Source organism: Bos mutus, chromosome 8 (genome assembly GCF_027580195.1).
Source record: "Bos mutus isolate GX-2022 chromosome 8, NWIPB_WYAK_1.1, whole genome shotgun sequence".
In the NCBI taxonomy this organism is placed as follows: domain Eukaryota; kingdom Metazoa; phylum Chordata; class Mammalia; order Artiodactyla; family Bovidae; genus Bos; species Bos mutus.
Genome location: NC_091624.1, coordinates 17,068,849 through 17,092,477, shown reverse-complemented (window position 1 = coordinate 17,092,477; position 23,629 = coordinate 17,068,849). Strand labels below are relative to the sequence as shown.

At 40.6% G+C, this 23,629-nt stretch overlaps 1 long non-coding RNA gene across 1 annotated transcript in view; it reads left to right on the top strand.

Annotated features, from left to right (window-relative positions):
* LOC138988866 (uncharacterized) overlaps positions 1–23,405 on the top strand; it is a 325,118-nt gene extending 301,713 nt beyond the window's left edge. Inside the window, exon 10 of the long non-coding RNA XR_011465052.1 lies at positions 23,325–23,405. This is a non-coding gene — a long non-coding RNA (uncharacterized lncRNA). The remainder of the gene's footprint in view (positions 1–23,324) is intronic.
* The last annotated feature ends 224 nt before the right edge of the window (positions 23,406–23,629 follow it).

Genomic DNA, 23,629 nt, shown 5'->3' with positions numbered 1-23,629 from the left:
GAATGGTACCATTTTTAAATTGTAACATGACATTCTTTGGGCTCACAAGAATTTTGTCTAACATCTTCACCTTTCTTTTTTTTTTTACATCTTCACCTTTCTAACAACTTGTATAAGCTTGGGTAAGAATGATATTATCTGTGGTGTTGACCAGCATTTTGTTTTTCTGATGGGTAGAAATGAGTGAGAAAGAAAGAAGGTAATCTGAGTTGAAGAGCATTTGTGGTATTTAAGTACAGAACATAGAAAAATATTTAGGAATGTAATCACTCATTAATATATGATCTTGGATATGTTGTTTAAGCTTCCAGAGCCTCAGTGTTGCCTTAAAGTGAAAAGTGAAAGTGAAGTCGCTCAGTCGTGTCCGACCCTCAGCGACCCCATGGACTGCAGCCTTCTAGGCTCCTCCATCCATGGGATTTTCTAGGCAAGAGTACTGGAGTGGGGTGCCATTGCCTTCTCTGCAGTGATGCCTTAAGTTAGTGCTAAATATCCATGTTTTCCTCTACAGTCAACACCCCCTTGCAGATAGGTCTGACCACATGACTAATTTCAATCAATGACTTGTGAGCAGAACTGATATTGGTCCATTTAGGTCAAGGCTATTAAGAGCGTATGTATCTTCTCGATCTCTTTCTTCTCCTGTGCGCACATTGGATGCTTTGTGTTTCAGATAGCATAGCTAACAGGATGGAGGAAGGCCACTGACCCAACTTTGCACAAGCGATAAATAATCCTAACCAGATAGTACAGGAAGATCATATTTATCCTATCTGGATAATACAGAACAAAACAAAACAAAAAGACCTTTGAAAATGATAGTTGCTACTATTGGTGAGTTATAATTATAAAAATAGGTAATGCTTTCACTGATATTTTAGTTCTTATGGGTTAATCCTCAACTTAGATCCTTGTATTCCTAGTTTATTAATGAGTGAGTTAATATGTTTAGTTAGGTTCCACTCTGGTCATGGAGCAAGGCTGTCCTTTCAAGCCTCACCTCTGCACATGGTGTCCAAGGCCTGTACCATCTATTCAGGGAGCTTACAAATAGCTTGGGCAATAGATCCTAGAGTGTTCTTCCTGGAAAATATCAGTGCTGAGTCCTGCCTGGCCCTCAGGTTGACAGATTCTTCTTCTGGATGTTTAATTGCCTCTCCTCTTCCCTCTCATGCCTATTTTTCATCTTCAGGCAAATAGAGTCCTTAGAGGTACGAATGAATGCATGCCAACACTTCTGTCTTGCATTTAGATCAGGGGTTTCTTTATACCTTGACGTGCCTAGGTGAGGGCAGAGAAGAGCAAAAATGGCTCTTAGCTAAGAGAGGGAGAAAGAGAGTGAAGAAATGCACTAACACACATAGATTGTGAATTTGAATTATGTTCTTTCTTGTCTTTGACATGATTATTAATAATAAATAGATGAAACATGGGCTGCTGCAAGGTGATGTCATATCAAGAAGGGAATTAACAGAAATTTATTACATGGCTTGCAAGTGTCCTGAACCACTGAAACACTTCTTAGCTACTTCTGTCAGAAGTAAACCATAAGCTATGTTTGGACGCACATAGGTGTGCCAAAAGAAATGAAGAAGCAGAGCCGCCAACAGTCTCTAGAACAGATTTCTAAAGCTACCTGTACTTTATCACTGTCTCTTAATCTCATTTGTAGTAGGCATCTCTGACATGATCCCAGTGATCTTCGCTTCTTAGGTCTCATGCCCTTGTGTAATCCCCTCTTCTTGAGTATGACTTAGTTCTAGTGACTTCCTTCTATTCGATAGACTGTGGCAAAAATGGCAGTATGTCACTTTCACTATAGGATTACAAAAGATTGTGATGGTCATCTTGTTAACACACTCTTCCCGGGCCCTCTCATTTGCCCACTCTGGTGAAGTCAGGTGCTACTAAGAGAGGCCCCAATATGGCGCTGGAGACTCAGATATGGGGAAGATTAATTCTCTTCTTTTGAGAAATTCAAAGTCTACAGAAACAACATAGCATGTGTTTTAATAGAGGTGTATACCTGTGACAACACAGGTAAGAATCCATTAATTGAAATAATATTATCAGTAACTATCAATGCAAGTTTTCTGAAAATGATATAATGCAAAGCAGACTGTCTGAATAGCCTAGAGATGGAGTGTCAGGAAATTGCAGATATACTGAGGCTTGATAATGTTTCAGTTCAGGTCTGAAGAAGTGACCAGCTTGATGGGTCACTTTGGGGGATGCAAATAACTCAAAAGATGACACAGAACACAGAAGAAGCAAGGAAGGGCTCTGAGTAGGATCTAGATAGAAACCCTTATCTAGATCCTAGATGATTTGGAACTCAACAACATGAAGAAATTCATGCATGTTATTTTCTGTTACCATGTATTTTACAGCTAAATTCCCTTCAAACCACATTTATAAAACTCTGTGACCTCCTTTTAAAAACTTTTTGCTAAAGCAAAACAAACAGAAAAATATGCAAATCATAATTGTATATAGCTTGATGAATGTTCACAAACTTGAACACACCCATGTGACCAGCACCTGGATAAAAATAGAACTCTACTAGGTCTCCAGAAACTGTCTTCAAGCTCCCTTCAAGTTCTTTATACATTTTCAAAAAAATTTTATTTTGGATTAATTTTTTGAAATCATGGACATTCTGATGTGATGTACTAGAAAGGCATGGTGTTACTTCTGCAATATTCTTGCCCCCAAATATACGGCCTCAATTTAATCATCAAAACATAGAACCAACTGAAACTGAGAGACTTTGTGCAAAACAGCTGGCCAGTTTTCTTAAAAAGTGTCAAGGTTATGAAAGACAAAGCCTGAAGAATTGTTACAGATTGGAGGAGTCTAAGAAACATGATGATTTAATGCAGTACGGGATCCTAAACCAGAGAAAAAGAACAGGAGTGGAAAAACTGGTGACATTCAGGTAAGGTCCGTATAGTAGGTAATGTTCATGCGCATTTCCCTTTTATAAGATTAAAGACTAACAGTTATTAAAAACAACTTTATTTACTTATTTTTGGCCTTCACTGTTCTCCCTTTTCTCTAGTTGCAGTGAGTGGGGGACTGCTTTCTAGTTGCCGTGTATGGGCTTCGCGTAGCGGTGGCTTTTGTTGTTGCAGAGCTGGGCTCTAGAGCACTGGCTCAATAGTTGTGGCACACAGGCTTAGATGCCCTGTGGCACGTGGGATCTTCCCAGACCAGGAATTGAACCTATGTCTCCTGAATTGGCTGACAGATTCTTTACCACTGAGCCACCAGGAAAGCCCAGAAATGACAGTTAATATGTGTCTACTACTTCCTTGGTGCCCAGTCACATTTCCATCTTATAGATGAGGAAACAGCACAGACAGATTCAGCCGTGTGCAGCCAGTCACACAGCTGGTGGACTGCAAAGTAGGGATCAAGCGCGGGCTGTCTGTTTCCCCAAATCCATGTTGAGCCTCCCTGCCTTCTGTCTCTTTACCACAGTTCTCAGAGGGATCGGCCAGAGCATACTTCCAGGCCCTGAACCCAGAATCTGGCTGACTTACCCAGGGAGCATTCCCTTGTCTTCATGGTGGGTCCAGAGCCCAGGCCTGCCTTCCTAGCTGGGATGCCCCTCACTGAGGCATTTCTTCTGGGTTTCTAAAATAGAAGCTCTGGGCTCTGTCTTCCCACAGAAAATATCGACATCTATATTTATCCCTTTTCCAGAAGCTGAGGAGACCCAGTTCATGCTAATTGCAGTTTACCAAACAAGCTGATTCTTAACCCCATGAATATTTTTGCCACTGAAAGCGCCTACAACTTGTGAAAATGAACACATGGCAAACTGCTCTGCTCTTTTTGCTTCCCACACATGATGATATTTTGTTGCCTCTTAACTCTGCAGTTGCATCCTGGGCACCGCGGAGACCTGACCAAGGATCCCAGTGACCCCTAGTCTGAGCACAATGTGGTCTTGGGGGTGGTTTATACACAGAAGTTCAGGTGTAGGGGAATCCTGCCAGCCTCTGCTGGAAATGAGACCCTCCACTGATTCTCAGGTCAGTAGCCCAGGAGTTCATTTATTTTGTTGTTGTTGTTGTTGTTCAGTTGCTAAGTCATGTCTGACTCTTAGTGACCCCATGGACTGCAGCCTGCCAGGCTTCCCTGTCCTTCACAGTTCGCTCAGACTCAAGTCCACTGAGTCGATGATGCCATCCAACCATCTCATCCTCTGTCACCCTCTCTTTCCTTCTGCCCTCAATCTTTCCCAGCATCAGGGTCTTTTCCAATGAGTCGAGTGGCCTAAGTATTGGAACTTCAGCTTTAGCATCAATCCTGTATATTCTGTTAACCTTTTGAAAACTGTTTTTAAGCCTTTTCATAATTGCAAAGAGCAAAAAGAAGAGAATAATGAATGCACAGATGTCCATCTCTTAGGTTCAACAATTATCAACATTTTGCTGAATATGCTTTACACATACATAAGCTTGTCGCAGACACATGTACATATTTATTTGCTGGACGATTTTAAAGGAGATTACAGATTCCGTGTATCAAGGTTTAAAGGAGCCAGCATGTTACAGGATCTACTGTCCAGAACCGACCTTGGGTTCACCCCTGCTTTTTGTTTTTTTTGGCAAGGTTGGGAAGATACTCGGGAATGAGTGGCATCGACTAGCCAACAGGGTGGAGTAAAGATTATGGGTTTGGGACTTCGCTGGTGGTCCAGTGACTGGCTAAGACTTGACGCTCCCAATGCAGGGGACCAGGGTTCAATCCCTGGTCAGGGAACTGAATCCTACACTCTGCAACTATGACCTGGCACAGCCAAATAAGTAAATAAATATATTTTGTAAAAGACTATGGATTTAATATTCCATCATGGCATCATAAAAAGTAAAACCTGGAATTCTGTTCTGTTCCCTGACTCCAGCCTCCCTCTGCTCTTTTTTTTTCCCTCTCCTCCAGGCTTTAGTTGAATTAGTGACTTGACCATCAGAATGTGCCCTGTGCTTCCCTACCCTTATATTTGTTCAGGATGTCTCCTTCATTTGATCTTTGCTTTTCCTCTTCCACTCTCCACCACCATCTTCCTCCTACCTCTGCTTGTCCAAAGCTTACTCATTTCCCAAGAGTTGGCCCAATGCCACCTCATTCCACAATGCATCTCCCCATTTTTAAGTGTATTCTCTCCCCCCAATATAATAGTATTATTTTCCCTGCTCTGAACCTCTGTTCATTTAATCAGTGGTGCTTCTTTGTCGCCTACCTCTTTTCATTTTGCCTTTTTAAAATTAGTTGTTAGTATAACCTGTCTTTTCCTCTAGATTATAAGCTTCTAAAGAGTAGCTGCCATACCTTATTGATTGTATTTCTCAGCATGCCTTGTACCTAGGGGTGCTTAATCACTGCATGTATGTGTGTGATCAAAGGCTCCATGACGAGAATTGGACCATAAAGAAGACTGAGTGCCAAAGAATTGATGCTTTCGAACTGTGATGCTGGAGAAGACTCTTGAGAGTCCCTTGGACTGCAAGGAGACCAAACCAGTCAATCCTGAAGGAAATCAACCCTGAATGTTCATTGGAAGGACTGATGCTGAAGCTCCAATACTTGGCCCCCTGATGCAACCAGTCAACTTACTGGAAAAGACCCTGATACTGGGAAAGACTGAGGGCAGGAGGAGAAGGGAGCAATAGAGGATGAGGTAGTTGGAAGGCATCACCAGCTCAATGGACAGGAGTTTGAATAAACGCTGGGAGATGGTGAAGGACAGGGAAGCCTGGTGTGCTGCAGTCCATGGGGTTGCAAAGAGTCTGACACGACTGAGCAATTGAACAACAAAGGCTGCACACCGATGGCCTAGTTTATTAATGTTCAGAAACTGGTGTAGCCACTTGGGGTCAGCCTTTCTAATATATCAGTCAATCTCTGGCTTGAATAGCTAGAGAGAGCCAGAGGGTATCAAGACTCATTTAAGGACTGTGGTCTTTTGGGACAGCCTCAGTAGGTACCATTATCCCTCAGTGCAGTGGATGTCCTTGGGATGTGGCTGTCTGGCACATTGGAGCAAGGGTGAGCATACCAGGGTGCTTTAAGTGCCTGGAAGATGACAGGGATCTTTGGTCTTCATTGACAGGCTAGGTTCTCAGTGCAATTAGAAATTTAAAAAAGAGCAAAGAGCCCAATTGATGAAATACATCCTTCTTTATTCAGATAAGATACAGTTTATATGCTTTACGAGGTTAATGTCCCTTGCTCCTGATTACAAAACTCTGATTGGCATATTAATCAGGTTATAAAAGTGAGAGAAGGAAGAACCGCAAAAGAGGCAGCAGCTGCTCGTTTGCTGCCGGATCCATTCAGGATATAAAGTTTCTGCTGAGATATTTATTGTAAAAGAGGGTTTTTTCCCCCTCCTCTTGCTTTTATTTTTAGCCGGCATTACCCCAGCGTCTGTTCTACCTCGTGTGAGAAATGTGTTGGAATAGGGGGTGAGAGGAATGTACTTACACGAATTGGAAAGGCTTAGGCAGAGTGTGAGAAGACAAGGAAGATGTCTTGTTCTCATCAAAGACAGAATCCGGGAGGAGGTTGCTTCCCTGTACTTTACACACGTACTTTCAGATCCCAGAGCTCTGAGTGATAGCTGGGAAAGACATATTTTGTCAGCAACAGTGCCACCTAGTAAATGTCTAATTTTTTTTTGCTTGATTACTCTCAGTGATGAGGAACTCATTATCTTTTAGAGCTGCTGTATTACTTTTAGTTTTTTAAATTTAATTTTTATTGGAGTAGAGTTGATGTTGTGTTAGTTTCAGGTATACAGCAAAGTGATTCAGTTGTATACATATGTATATACATTCTTTTTCAGATTCTTTCCCATATAGGTTTTTACAGAATGTTGAATTCCCTATGCTATACAATAGGTCCTTGTTAGTTATCCATTTTATATATAGCAGTGTTTATATGTTAATCCTTGCCTCCTAATTGATCATTTCCCCCCATGTTTTCCCTTTGGTAGCCCTGAGTTTGGTTTCAAGGTCTGTGAGTCTTGTTTTTGTTTTGTAAATAAGTTCATTTGTATCATTTTTTGGAGAAGGCAATGGCACCCCACTCCAGTACTCTTGCCTGGAAAATCCCACGGATGGAGGAGCCTGGTAGGCTGCAGTCCATGGGGTTGCTAGGAGTCGGACACGACTGAACGACTTCCCTTTCACTTTTCACTTTCATGCATTGGAGAAGGAAATGGCAACCCACTCAAGTGTTCTTGCCGGGAGAATCCCAGGGATGGGGGATCCTGCTGGGCTGCCGTCTCTGGGGTCACACAGAGTTGGACACGACTGAAGCGACTTAGCAGCGGTAGCAGCAGTATCATTTTTATTTATTCACTTATTTAAGTGATCCCATATGATATTGGTCTTTCTCTGTCTGACTTCACTTAGCATGATAATCTCCAGATTCATTCACGTTGCTGCAAATGGCATTATTTCAAAGAGGAAAATAGAGTGGTTTTCTGGATCTTGTTGCAGGGAACAAAACAGCCAGTAGAGAAGCCCATCTGTATCACAGGGAGCATGACCACATCTCTTAGAAAGTTCTTCCATGTTCAGAGTTGAAGCTTCCACCCACGATTCTACCTTTGGTCCAATGAAGCCATGTATTACAGATCTGTTGCCTCTTCAGATATTTAAAGACTTGGTCTCCTTGTTGAGAGTTCCCTTCTCCAAGTTAAATTTCCCCGATTGTTCCATCAGTTCATTCCAAGGCGTTGTTTTGAGGGTCTCCCCAACTCCAGTTGCTCTTTCTTTGGTCATCTGAGTCAACTCAAGATATGGGTTCCAGACTCAAATTCATTGCTCTCCCTGAAGACCTAGTTATTTTAAAGGTGTGGGAATGGAAAGAGATGCTGCCATCTCATTTTGCCTGGCATGACTTCTCACCTCAGATCAGCATTAGTGCACTGAGAACCTTGGGTTTGCAGGTTTTCCAAACTTGTTAAAATTGAATTTAGAGGTTTTATAAGGAAAACAGCATACAACAGAGGGGCTGAAATTTTAGGACTTCAGGTAAAGCAGTTATTTATTAAGATAGGTATACTGACTCTTGCAGGAAAAAAAAAAGTATGATGGAGATAGTCCATAAAATATCCAAAACAACTTGGGAAAAATGAAGGAATTGCATGAGGAGTCAGAGATGAATTATTGGACTTTAATGTTAAACATTGTCCAAGTGTCCCAGTAAGAAAGACAAAATGAAAATGGGTTAAGTCTTTTTTTTTTTTTCTGATAGAAAAAAGTATGTCCATTTGGTGGGCCAATATTCTTCTATAAAATATTTATGACATAATAAAATCTATTTTCCACCTATTCCCCCTGAAAGCAAGCTCTGTGGTGCTCGGGACCAGGCCTGTCTTATCTGCTGTTGTATTCCTTTTTCTGAATATAATGTTGGCATGTATAGACACTCAAAACATTTTTTGACTGAATTCCACAAAAGACTTGAGCTAGTTGATTATAAGGTCATTTGCAATAAAACATTATCAAATAGAAGTGAAGAATCAGAATGAGGAAAACAGGAAAATATCAAAAAAAGAAGTAAAACATGAAGTCTGGTGACAGAAAGAACACTAGCTGGGTTTCTCTGAGAGCCAAAGGATATTATTGACTATAGGTGAACTTCATTTTTGATACTGAGTTCATGGTGACAGGAGTGAAAAAGAAGACATAGTCCGTGTCCTGGATCTTATGACTGGAATAGAAAAGTATTTCACTCACTCACAAGAAGCAAAGCTTTTCCTGACACTGTTTGGGAGCAGCAGTTCACCAGTGTGGAACCTTATATGAAGGGCCTTATATGGAGGGTGTGCTGAACAGCGCTGTTAGCAACACACTCATCGGAAATTTCTAATGGCTCTCCGTCTAGCATTCTGGAAGGACAACAGAGGGACCACAGCGACCTCTAACTCAGTCTGTGAGGGTGAAGGCAGTTATCTTGTGACTCCCATCAGAGGGACACTTGGGAATGTAGGAGACGTGCTCTTGAGCTTTGCTTTTGTACCTACTTCTACGTGGTAACTTAAGAATTCAAAACAAAGTCAAGTTTAACCCCTAAAGGAAGGCAAGTGATCAGGGACAAGAATTGGACCACTGTCTGTGCTGGAGGTGGTCACCCTGAGTCTTGTAATACAGGTGAACTTGGTTTAATGGATGCTGAAGGGCCAGCCTCTTAATATGAACTTGAGTTAACTATAAATTATGTCCCCAAGGAACAGAATGAATCAACCCAATTGATGTCATCTTAGTTTGGATTCTCCTGAAAGCAGACTCCCAAAGCAAGCTCTTGAGTGAGGGTAGTTTATTTGGGAGGTTATCCTAGGAAACTCAAATGAGGGGATGGGAAAGGTAAGATAGGCAAAGAGGAAAAACGATAAGCTGTGTGGTAATGATTGGTTTGCCCTCCATCTGGAGAACAGCTCTTTAATTTTTACCTTTTGGGAAGTTTTCTTTGATTCTCCAGCCAATTATGATTTTTACCTTTGTTTGTTCCCATTACATTTTGTGTTTGGCTCTTGCATATCACTAAATCAGGTCACGTGCTATTGTGACAACTGTAATACACATTTTTTCTTTCTACTGGACTGTAGAAAAGAAACAACAATATTTTAATGTCTTTGGTCTAGCACATAATAAATGTTCAAAAATATTTGTCGATTGTATTAGTCAAGTGGAGCAATCACATCTTTGAGAATCCATTGCACAATTCTCTTCCATGTGGCTAGACCTGTCCCGAAGAAACAAATTCTTTGATAAAGGGTCAGCAGGAATGGCTCTCTTCTTTTGTAAGTAATACCACCAGAGGTGATTTTAGATTTTTGTTGCTATAGAAACCTCAGAAAGTACATTAACTTCAATGCAAAGGCATTTTATTCCTTCAGAATTTCATGTATGACTGATTTAAATGCAGGTCCCAGCTGGGTGATTAAATACACTTCCTGTGGGGAAAGGAGTAGAACGTAATGGTTACATATGTAGACTTTAGATCCAGGCTGCCTGGGTTCAGTGGGTGGTTCCATCCCCTAATACCCTTGTGACCTTGAACAAGTCAGCTGAAAAAAATTGAGGCTTTGAGATTTTATGAATCTTTCCCAAGTATTCCCAGCTCCACCACTTACAGCTTTACATGGAAGTTAATATTAGCTTCTGAAAGCTGTCCAAGGGTACACTCTTTACAGGTGATGGAATTGGTATTTGAACAAGAAAAAAGAAAATAATTTATATTTCCCCTCCTTTTTCGCCTGTCCCTTCTTTTATGCTTTCTTTCCTTCCCTTTCCTAAATAAAATCTAGAATGAAAATTCACTTTGACTCCATCAGAAAGGGATTTCATTCCTGTATGAAAATAGGAAGAGTGTATTTCTAGAAGCAGGCAAAGCTTTTCATGTCGCTGTTCCTCACAACTATTATCATCGCTCTTGAATGGAAACATACTTATTTCAATAGCTGCTATTTACTGGTTACCTACTACATACCAAGTTCTTTACCTGCATAGTTTCTTACACTGAAAATAATTCTGCAGTGCAAATTCCACTGTCATACTTTGGTTTTCTTAGAAGCAGGCCCTAAGACAAGGTTCCAATGCAAGTTGTTAATTTGGGAAGTGATGCAGAAGACATTGGTGAAGGACTGGGGAGGTGAGTGGGGAAGGGAAGCATTGATAAACGGAGTGTTATCAAGCAAGTTAAACACTGTGGACAACTGGGCTTCTCTCTGGGGAAATATGGAAAACAGAGGACAAATGCCTTGGACTTGTCCCAACTAAGATGGGATAGAGATGGGATGTTTTATGCACTGTTCTGATCACTCAGTGGTTGAGAACTGCACTCTGGAGCATATTAATTCTTCACTGCTGCTGGCCTACCATGGATGAGCTGCATGGGCACCTGAAGACAGAGAAATCCTTAGGCAAAAAAGTGCAGTTCCTGGAAGGTGGAAGATTTGAGGGAGTATGGTCGGGATGCCTACAACATTTGCTTCAATTAGTTGTTGTTATTCAGTTACTAAGTTGTGTTAGACTCTTTGAGACCCCATGGAACTGCAGCTTTCCAGGCTTCCCTGTCCTTTGCTATCTCCCAGAGTTTGCTCAGACTTATGTCCACTGAGCCACCGATGCTATTTAAGCATCTCATCCTCTGTTGCCCCTTCTCCTGTCCTCAATCTTTTCCAGGATCGTTTTCCAATGAGTTGGCTCCTTGCAGCAGGTGACCAACGTTTTGGAGCTTTGGCCGCAGCACCAGTCCTTCTAATGAATATTCAAGGTTGATTTCCTTTAGGTTTGACTAGTTTGATCTCCTTGCTGTCCAAGGGACTCTCAAGAGTCTTCTCCAGCCTTCCTTATGGTCCAACTCTCACATCCATACAAGGCTACTGGAAAAACCATAGCTTTGACTATACAGACCTTTGTCGACAAAGTGATGTCTCTCCCTTTTAATACGCTGTCTAGATTTGTCATAGCTTTTCATCCAAGGAGCAAGTGTCTTTCAATTTTGTGGCTGCAGTCACTGTCTGCACTGATTTTTGGAGCCCAGGAAAACAAAGTCTGCCACTGTTTTCCACGTGTTCCCCATCTATTTGTCATGAAGTAATGGGACCGGATGCTATGATCTTAGAGTTGCTAATCCACATTTTTAAGAACCTGAGGCTAAGAGAAGTGAATTGACCTTCCCAAAATCCCTGGTATGTAAAATGTTGAATCTGCTATCAGAATGCAGGTTGTTCTGATTTGTATATCTGTGACTATAACGCGGGCATAAAAATACCCATGTTGCAGTGTTGAAGGAGTAAATGAGGGTAAAAGAGAATCTGTGTCACAGAGCTCTTAAGAGGGTCAGATGTGTAAACCATGTGAACTGTGCCTGTGAGCACTCAATGCCTTTATTATTGAGTTAGCCTTTATTATTGTTGTTATAGTTATCACTATTACAAGAGATAATATACATGGTATATCTAAAACTACTTATTTTTCCCTAGGCTGCTGATTTGACTACTGCAAATGTCCATAGAGCCCAACAGAAGGGAAAATAACCCTGCCTGTTGTCTGTCTACCTAGCTATCTATCATCCTTCTATCTAACTGTGTTCTTTCTTTGGGCATTGATGAAGCAAAAGGAGAGCTGCGGTGGCAGAGCTCACTCATTAGAATGACAGGTAAATAATGTATAGGCATCACCACAGGGTGATCTGCAGATAACCACCAATTCCACCTCTCTGTGATGGTCATAACTCTTGGTTGGGTGTGCCTTTAGTATTGCCTCAGTTATGGTCTAGATCAGTGTTTCTCCTACTTTAACAGGTTTACCGATCTCTTGGAAACCTCGTTAACACGTAAACTCAGATGCGAGGACCTGCAGTAAAGCTCCCAGCTGATGCCAGTGCTATTCAGCCACTACACTTTGAGTAGCGAGGCAATGGATGTCTTTTTTTTTTTTTTTTTATTGTCCTTCTCTTGTTCTGTTGCATCTGCAGATCTAATTCTATGTGGATCCCCTTGCCCTTTGTCAGTTCATATAAGACTGATTACTTTCTTTGCTCATTCGTTCCTTCAACATCCGTTGAGTCATTACTGTGTGTCAGGAACTGTGTTAAGCTGTATATATCACAGGTGACATTCTGGGTTAGGTCATGGATTTCAGTGTCACTGATAGGCGTTCCAGTGTTGTCCATAGAGACAGAGCCCTCTGGGCGTAAGGTCTGTGTTGTTTGATATTTCCCTGCCTCTTTCTACCTCTCAGAGCAGTGGACTGGCTGAGGAACAGGTGGTAGGGAGATAAATCATTCTTTCCAAATACAAGCCAGATGGTCCCAGTCCCTAACACGTGCATGGCTTGACTCTTTTTGATTCCTGACCCATTTTGACATAACATTCTACTTGTTTGTCAGGTTCTGCTTGAAATAGAATCATCATGGGGCCATACTGAATTGTGCATAGCAGATCACGCAGGTAAAGTCTCAAACATTCATCTGTTCTTTCAAATCTTTCCACATGTATTATCAGAGGGGTTTCTTCCAGCTCACCTTTCCCCCCATCCAACTGGCTCCTTTCTTCACTTTCTCATAAATTCTCTCACTTTAATATTCTCACTTCTTAGGCTAACCAGTTTGATTCTGTCCCAGCGCTGCAATATTTGGATACCTGGTTTGACCACTGGTGGGTCCTCCATTTGTCAGAGCGCGCCCTCCATAGATGGTAAAAGGATGTTAAAAATAATAAACATTTCTTTCTAATGAAACATAAAATCTCAGAAATGACCAATGAAAGAGTTTATTAGATCCAATGTCCCACAGAGAGAATTATTCTAAAGGAAATGACATCAATTATAGTGAAAAATAATACATCACCAACGCCTCTTGCCACACTCATGCTGTAGATGACTGAGTCAGTCTTACAGTTGCATCAATTTCTGTTTTCAGTTTCAGTGGAGAAACAGAAGCTGCTTGGCAGATTCTCAATACTGATTTCACAGTTTTTAATCCTTATGAATGAAATTGCTTAAGTTCAATCTATATAGTAAAGGTTTCTTCTTGTATTTCTATTTCTCCCATGATTTCTGTTTTTATTTGCTATTGCACAAGTCTGTGAAAACGCTGGAGGCAGAATATTCTTTCAGGAAAACGTGTTTTGTAAAATTCCTATTACAAAATGCCTCCTTTTCTGCACTCTTGTGATGGGAGAGTTTTTATAGCTCTCTCTGGCTTTTGGTGGATGAAACAATTTCTGGGCCGAGAGTTGGCTAAAATAATTTCTTCCCCTCAGATTAAAAAAGTCATTTATTCTATGATTGCTTCATAGGCCAAACTATCAATTGTGTTTTCTCTGGCCACTCTCCCTGCCCCCTGTCTCTGTCTATAGCAGCTGGTCTTCAACATGATGTACTTGCTTGTAGTCTGGTTTTATACTTGGCTGATTCATGTCCCCTTACATGTGGACCACAGAAGTCAAGGAAGGAAACCATTTTTACATTTTACAGGTTTACTAAGGGTTGTATCTTTCCTTCTTTGATCCAAACTCTTGCTTGCTTGTGTGTGAGCTTGTTTACTCTGGGTAAAACAAAACTTCCATTTTGGCAGTGATTCTGCATAACAAGTTTCATAAAAAGAATTGGAAAGATCTCTGAACATTAAAGAACTCTTTCGTTCTTTTTTGTAGACTGTAAAAGAATTTGTAGTTAAAGAATTTGGAACATATGGATTAAATTCCTTTTAAAATATACACATTCCTCTTTAAAAATGGTTTGAGACAGGTTACATATAGGATTCCCTCAGCTTCTCTATTTTCTCCCCTCTGGCTAGGGTCCTGTCCCACTTTGGGGACTTTATTTGAATGGCCAAAAGTAACACATTGATGGTCCTACAATTATCCATCCAAAAGAGGTTTCAGAGACCTGTTTTTTAATTTTCAATCGCTTTAGCTTTTCTGACAGATGTTTCTAATAGTCCAAGAGTGGGCTCTGGAAGAAGATCATTTGGGCAGTGTCACACCTTGAAGATGCATAGTTTTATCTTTTGAGTTTCTGGTGAAAAGGGTGGACTGTAAATTGATGTGGTTCCTTTCAAAACTTCTTACTAACTCTTGATGATTGCAGCATCCTGATTTTTTCTGTGCCTCTCTGTCTGTTCTTTCTCAGACTCTGCTGTGCACTGCAGGGGAACTGGGACTCGGCTCACTGCTGTATCTCCGGGACCTTGAGCAGTGCCTGAAGTACAGCTGGTGTTCCACAAACACTGATTGACTGCATGACTGAGTCTTGTGAATGGAGTTCTGCTTCACTGCTTTATCCTTCAGCTTAATCCTGAAATTCTCTCTCTTCCCTGACTTCCCTAGAAATCTGAGCCACTCTTACTCTCTCAGCTGCTACCCACTGACCCATCTGTCTTCCTGCTTCCTCTGTCACAACTCTGATTATTTGCAGACATAGCAATTAGCTGTCTTCTCATCACCTTAGCAAGTATAGTTTAAACACAGCTCACAATCATTACCCCAGCTTCACAGTTAATCTGTCTCCACTTTTGCTTCCTTCCCTATTACTTAGACACTTACAGCATCTTTTATACTCCTCCATTCTTTCCCATTGTGCTATTGATTCTCTAGTTTTCCGTCACAACAAAGTATTTTCTCTGAGCTGGTCTCCTTGCCTTTCTTGTCTGTCTTTATATTACTGGTAGATATTTTACATTCTGTCTTACATTTTAATATTTTATATTCTACAACCTTGCTGTGCGTTTAACATTTTTGTACTCAGAAACGTTCAATGTAATAGGACCCTCCCAAATAGGAAGATAATTTTTCACTAAATTCTAAAAGGCCTCCACTACTTTGCTCCAGTCTATCTTCTTAACCTTATCAAAATTTAAGTGATATGTGAGGGTGATTTATTTGGAAATATTGGGTTGGCCAAAAAATTTGTTTGGTTTTTTCCATATGCTGCAACAAAAACCGAAATGAACTTTTGGCCAACCCCATAATATATAGGGTTATATATAATATGTAATACATGGAATGATTTGGTGAAGAGAGGCATGTGCCACTTGGAGCTGGAGAAACTATCATTGAAGCTAGCCTTAGAAATAAAGTCCATGATACACAAAACAAAAGAGATTGGAGGCTTGCTCTTGTTTTGGTGCTTATTTATATGTCCAGACTAAGAGTTCTTTGAGACTTGAAACTATCTCATCAAGATAGAGGTTATTCTTGAAATTGATAGTATAACAACAGGTTCTGAAGACTCAGAAGAGGGTTCAAATTCTGATTTCCATTTCCAAGTTATAACTCTGGGAAAGTAATTTAACTTTTCCAAACTCAGTTTCTTTATCTAGAAAAAGGAGATAAAAATATCTAACATTCAGAATTTTTGCAGGATTAAGTGAGAGACTGCCTGTACTATTCAGACATAGTCTTGAGACATCATAGTACTCAGTAAGTGGTAGTTGTTTTTTTTTTTTTAATTTGACTGTGTCGGGTCTTAGTTGCATCACTCAGGATCTGCATTGCATCGTGTGGGATCTTTTGTTGTGGTGCACAAGTTGCGATGCGAAGACTTGGTCGTTTCAGCATGCAGTTCCTCTAGTTGTGGCACATGGGCTTAGCTGCTGCTTGGCATGTGGGATCTTAGGTCCCTGATCAGGGAAACCTTCATTCCCTGGCACTGCAAGGCAGATTCTTAACCACTGCACCACCAAGGAAGTCCTGGTGGCAGATTTTTATCATCATTGTGCTTCTTTATCGTCTTAGAGCCTTAAGATTTGTTTTTGTTTGATTCAGAATATATGGCTACTTTAACATCTCTGTGTGTATCTATGAACTTCCCTGGTGGCTCAGTGGTAAAGAATCCACCTGCCAATACAGGAGACATGGGTTCAATCCCTGGGTTGGAAAGATCCTCTGGAGAAGGAAATGGCCACCCACTCCGTGTGTATCTAGGGCCCATTATAGAGATGAGTATTTTACAACCCTCAGTGTCTTTTTGAATGGTGATAAAAATGTTTATTGATATTTATTAAAATGGCTATCTTGATTTTTGGAGAGTTTCATTATTATTATGAAGATGCTAAACCAAAAAATCTGGCATTGGCCTGCAGTCTACAGTTGCTGACATCCTTGGTGCTTTTTGACTTTTATGCTTCTGTTATCCAAAGCATTCTCTGTGTATAATATGATCCTCCAAATATTAACTGAGATTAAGCTTCGTTGAATATTTACTAAGTGCTTGTTCATACTAGGTGCCAAAAGTACTGAGCCAAATCCTGCTTTGAGGACCACTTACTATAGGGATCTTCCACCAAGTATAGAAGTTGCCTGAGAATGGCTGAATCTGCCTGGAGAGTACTATGAGACTTCTTAGAGGGGGGTGATGATTGAGTTGAGTTTAGAAGTGATAAACTGGCATTGTTGTTGATGGCAGAGGTGGAATCCAGGGAAAGGAAATTGCTTGGCTAAATGATGGGGAGGTCTGAAAGGAGATGGGTTGATCTGAATGGGCAGGCAGTTAAACATGACTTCAGAATTTCTACATGGGATAGGTTTGGGGGAAGTAAACTGGTTGGGAGAAAGAACTAGAAAAGCATTGAAGCTGAATTCTCACTGCCTTTTAACACAAAAATGACAATTTATCCATTGCCCATGTTAAAAAAATGAGGCTGTGTGGTTTTTGGGTGTTATTGGGGAGGATGGATTAATCTCTCCCAAGTCATCTCCATGGCTCTGCAATGAGGTCATTCAGGAGAATCAGCTGAGATGAGTTGCCGAAGAGCAGCCACAGAGGAAGGTAAAGCCAGGTGATGGAGACCATAAAGCATCTTAAGGATCCATTGCAGGTTTCAGCTTGATCAGCTTGATGCCTTAGAAAGTTGACTGGTTAGAGTGTGGAGGGAACATTGAGAGAGGCCAAGAATGGAAGCAGAGAGGTGAGTTAGGAACAGTGGAATGGATTCAAAGAATGAATAACTGAGTACATGTTTGACTACAAAAGTGTTTTTGTCTTGATTCACATGAAAAGCGATCTCTGAGGTCATTACAGCAAGAGAATAAATAATACCTAACTTTTATTGAACTTATTTCCATGTGACAGGAACTGTTTGGGCTCTTTTCAGGGATTACTTTTCTTAATCTTTTCGACAATGCTGTATTTAAAGATCTACTGTTTTCCTCATTTTATAGATAAGAAAATGAAGGCACAGACAGATTAGGTAACTTGGCTAAGATCACAGTTCTAAAGAATTGGAATTAAGCTTAGAGTCTAGGTTATCTGATTCCAGAGCCAGTGTTCCTAATCACTGTTATACTGTTTATTTACAACAGTAGGGACTTCCCTGGCAGTCCATTGGTTAAGACTGTGCTTCCACATGCAGGGAGCATGGGTTTGATCCCTGGTCAGGGAACTAAGATCCTGCATGCTGTGCAGTGTGGCCAAAAAAGAAAAAATTAAATTAAAAATCAACAGTAAGATTTTTATACAAATTATTACTAAATAATTTAGAAGGTGAGTGATATGCTATATCTATTACAGTGTATTGCACATAACATTGCTTAACTCATAATTGCTACATTAATAAATAAACTTTAATAATAATTGCTTTCATTAATTGAACATTTATGTGCTAGGCACAGGGCTAGGTGTTTACATAAATTAGTCATCAAAATAATCCTCCATGATAAACACAATAGTTAACTAATACTTAATGTTTATGTACCTATTAGTATTACAAAACAAATTTTCATATAATGTCCCTTCTGATCTACATAAAAGTCATATAAGGTAGGTAATAATTTACTCTAGTTTTGAGGTTAAAAGATGTGCCCAAGTCATACAGGTAATAAATGGCTCAAATGGTAAAGAATCCAGCTGTAATGCAGGAGACCCAGGCTCTATCCCTGGGTTGGGAAGATCCCCTGGAGGAGGAAATGGCAACCCACTCCAATATTCTTGCCTCGGAAATCCCATGGACAGAGGAGCCTTGTGGCCTATAGTCCATAGGGTCACAAAGAATTCGACATGACTGAGCACACATGCATAGTCCTTAAAATCAGGTCTTCTGATTCTGTTAACTTTGTATCACACTCCACTATCTTTCAGAGATATTTATACATGGTACAATATTATTCACTTGGAAGATTTAAAATAACCAGAGCCTGAGCCACAGGCAGGGAGATTTTAAGCTTGCCCTTGAAATATGGGAGCACAGATGTTGTCATAGAACATTGCAGGCAGTAGGAATGGCTGTCAGAGAAGAAAAAAAGGTTGCAAAGTGTGAGGTGTTTTTGATGATTAGCTGCTCAGGTGTGTGACAGGTACTTTACCAAACTGTAAAGGCAGTGTGTAAACATTAGTGGTTATTATTATGGGGTTCATGATTATTTTCTATTGGAGTGTGCCAATTTGGATTCCTGACACATGTTGTGTTTTGTTTGGATGAAAGGAGAAATCTTGAAACTGTTCAAGCAACTGGAACACACATCATACACACAGATATTTGGGAAGACTGGACCCCTGCCATTCCTATTTTTATATGTTGAAATCTCTAACTGTCTAATCGTGGTGGTACAGAGTTCACTCCCTTAGCAGCCAAGATTGATTTTTCCTTTGAGCAGACATGCTTCACAGAAGTACCCTTTCCCGTTACATTTTGAAAGTCATCAGACATGCTGTTATAAATGATCACGGAAGATTACTGGAGATGCTGCAAAATAATAGTGAACCAAGTAGCATCTGTAATTTCCAAGGATGGCTCGCAATCATCACTCAAAATGAACCCTATCTGAGTGCAGGGCTGAACTTTCTCCTTTCCTCCCTCTCTCTTCCTTTTACTACTTTATAACATAGCTGAAATGGATACTGCTCCTCATGAATTTTTATGCAAAATATTAAGTTGCCAGCCATTGCTGTGCAGACAAACTCTGCTTGGGAAGATGAGAGTTAGCCTGCACAGTTCAGTGGCTGACATCCTTAGATAAAAAAGGCTCCATGTCAAACTGGCCAGCTGAGAGTGAGAGTTCATGCTGGTAGCTGACCCATAAAGGGTTTGGGATGCCTCTTGGTTCAGACTCTCATGTAGGCTGAAAGGAAAATGATTCCATATTTGTTGACAGAATTGCCACCTGCTCAAGGTACCTGTTTTCTTAAGACATCTTATGTGTCTCAGTCTCTCATACGGATAAACCATGAGAAAACAAGGTTCACCAAACCGGCAGCTGCTGATGCCCCCTTCCCAATTCCTTCTGTGCTCAGATGCAATTGTTCCCAAGACCTATAGATTCTCTTTCATTACTGTCTGTCCCTACTGCTACTGCCCAGCTCAGCCTCTTTTTTTATTCTCAACTAGACCATTGTAACTGCTTTTGACATTATTCCCTTCCTATTGTCTCTTCCCCTTTCCTCTAACTCTTTCAGATTCCAGAATGATTTTTCCACCTCTCAGATCTTGTTGGTGGCTCTTTTGTTGTAAAATCTCTGATGGCTCCCACCTTGCCTAAAGGTGAAAATCCAAGCGTGGCAACAATGGCTTTTCTCGACCTTGCCACCAACCTCTGCCAATCAATGTTCATTACTTTCCTGAATTACCACTGTTTCTCACATGTGGCATGTAATGTCCTGTGCCTTTCCTTATGCACTTTCTGAAGCTTTCCCTGATTTCAACCCCTCTTTCCTTCCGAGGGGGGAAATAAAAGATTTTTTTCCTTCCTCTTTGTCTTCAAAGTTAGAGAAAGTGCTTGCTTTAAAGAATTTAATCCATGCAAAAATTATAGAGGGCTTCATAGATACCAATGAGGGTGCCCCTGGTGGCTCAGATGGAAAAAAAAAAAAATCTGCCTGCAGTGCAGGAGACCTGGGTTCGATTCCTGGGTCAGGAAGATCCTCTGGAGAAGGGGATGGCTACCTACCCCAGTATTCCTGCCTGGAGAATTCCATGAACATAGCCTGGCAGGCTACAGTCCACGGGGTTGCAAACAGTCGGACACAACTAAGAAGCTACACTTTCACTTTCACTCATAGACAGCAGACACTGTTTTGTACTTGAGGCTGAGATATGTTATTCTTCAGTTGGGCAGTTGGGAGATGAATTTAGGAAAAGATAGTCATAACCCAGTGATATAAAGATTATAGGACAGAGTGCTCAAATAGAGACCAGAAGGAGACCTTTCTAGACATCTTATCTAAGGTTACCCACCTTTATATAGTCAATTCTGTGCTATTACATTACCCAGTGTCATTTTTCCAGTGGCATTTGCTCTCTGAGCTTATCTTATTTATTCTGTTTGTTTCTTTGTTTATTTGTCTCCACTGGGATGCAAGCTCCATGAGAGGAGGTCCTTTGATTCATCACTCTTATAATACTGTGTTTAGAACAGAGCTTGGCATAAAGCAGGTGCTTAAGAAATATTTATTGATGGAATAAATGTGGCTGGAGAAGGCTTCCTGCACCTTTTCCTCTGTGCTCTTCCTTTTTATCTTTCTTTTAGATTAACTGAGAATGGCCTGAACCCATTCTAACTGCCTCCATTGAGTCATTTTAACTGTGATGTGTTTGATGTGAAGTGTAAGTTTCATTTCATTCTGGGGATTTTTCTGACCATCTGTTACTCTTAGTCATATATTCATTTGTAAGTCTGTTTATTACCTTTATCACAAATGTGTTAACCAAAAGGCTAGATGTAGGAAAAGGAAGATGAATGAGATCAAGTCCCTCAATTAACTGATTACACTGGATTAAGCAGATACTATACTATATTGAAAGAGTGTTTTTAATGGTAGTAAACTGAAAGGTTTTGATGAAGGCCCAAATTTCTTTCATTGCACCTCAGGCAATGTCATTGATAATCACACTACAGGCTCTATCTTTTAGATGTCTTTCATTTTCTTAAATTTTCTCAAATATGCAAATCACTAGATATTTATGAACAGCTATTTTCAGCTCTATGCATGGATATGGGGTGCAAACAGGAATGATAGACACCTTGGTTCTAAGAAACAATCAGGTAGACTCTTTCCAAAATGAATTTGAAGCAGTAGCAAAATCCTGGTGTTAAGGAGGTGAAACGACTATGTTAAACATGGTCAGTCAGATACAGGCTGTCGTCACATTTGATTTGGGCTTCCCTGGTAGCCCAGCTGGTAAAGAATCCTCCTGTAATGCAGGAGACCCCGGTTCAATTCCTGGGTCAGGAAGATCTTCTGGAGAAGGGATTGGCTACCCACTCCAGTATTCTGGCCTGGAGAATTTCATGGACTGTTTAGTTCATGGGGTCATTAAGAGTCAGACTTAACTGAGTGACTTTCACTTTCTGCAAAGGAAAAATGGTAACCAGGTTAGATTACAGAGGTTCTCAATGTGAGAATGCTGTGATTCTTAGTGGATGCTGTATTTTCTTTAGTTTGAATTCTTAAGAAAAGTTTACAATTAAAACCCAACATTGGAGACATCAGATGATTTAACACACAGTGTCTACACGGTAGTTTTTATAAGCATGATTAAATCTAAAAACTTGCATTTCTTGAGCCAGGGATAGCTGTAAATATGTGTATGTCCATTGCTTTTGGAGAAGGGAATGGCAACCCACTCCAGTACTCTTGCCTGGAAAATCCCAGGGACAGAGGAGCCTGGTGGGCTGCCGTCTATGGGGTCGCGCAGAGTTGGACACGACTGAAGCAACTTAGCAGCAGCAGCAGCCATTGCTTTTAATTCTCACTTTACATGATGGATGCTGTTAGTATTCCCACTTTACCGGTGGAGGAATGGAAGCCTAAGAAGTTAAATAACTTGTCAAGGACACACTACCAGTAGAGTCAGTAATAACACTTAGGCAGCCTGACCTAGGGAGCATGTGACTTTAACTCCTCCTCTGACAAATACAGCAAGAAATATAATATTTCTGATATGATCCCTCCATGGAAACAGTGGTCATATGATTAAAGGGCAACTCAGGACAAGTATGTGATTGTTTCATGCATGGTTTCATGACCTTGTGGTAAATGCCTAAAGGAATGGTTTTAGTGTGAGTATCTTCCCCAGATACTTAGGAACTTCTGTCAGAGGCCAGACTGCAGGCATTATGAGACTGATACTGTGTGATGAGGCTTCATGTATTTGGCTGAAGACAAGTCTTTGTATCTGGGAAGTTAAAGGAGTAGATGGTGGGGTTGATATGTCTGATATGAAGGCCAAGAACCCCAATATGTGGTTTGATGACAAACCACTTCCTTTCCACATGGAGCGAGGCCATGGGGGAACCTGCAGACAAAAACCATGATTTTTCCTAGAATCAGCTTTTGATTAATTCTAGCACTTGGATTCAAGCTTTGACTGTCTAAAACCCCTAGAAAGATTTCTCTTTCTGCTTCTTGGTGAAAAAATTGTCAAGGTCGCACATCTTGGTTTTGTCCAAATTGAAGAGAACATAGCTGAAAGAATATGATGAAAAAATACAATTGATTTAAAAAAAAATGGCTTGGGCCCAATTTTATACATTTTCTGGCCTTTTAAAAAATATTACAGGTGAACTTTACAACGAATGCTCTGAACTAACAAGTCCTCTAAATGACTCTATAATGAGAAAACTCTTTTGTATGAATTTGTGAGGTTCACTGTCAACTCAGATCAATAAATCTTGCACCAGTTGATTCTTTTAAAAATGCAATTTATTGGAGGGGGGAAAGACTATGTGGATTGAATTGCTTGTTTCAGCTTTGAAAGATAAAATACAGATTCAACAGCAATGAGACTAAAGTATCTCTCCATGCCGCCTAACCCCCTCCATCTCTCACCTACTCCCACTCCTGGCTTTCTTTTTTTAGTGCTGTATCTGCAATCATCCTGGCTGGGACTGCTGCAGAATCATCAAGAAGTGGTGCTTTGAAAAAATTCAGAAAAGAGGTAGGATACTGCTTGGGTAGTGGACATAGAATTCCAACAGCAGCTTTGCTCATGAATTGCTTTCATACCTTCTATTTGATCTGCAACTCAGGAGAACACTGATCTCAGGTGTGGTGGGCTCCATCATCAGCTCCAGGGTCTCTCTCATCTTAGGCAGAACTGACCTACCATCTGTTAGAAATATTTTGAAAGGTTTAGTTTTTTAGGAGTTTGTATTCCTTCTACT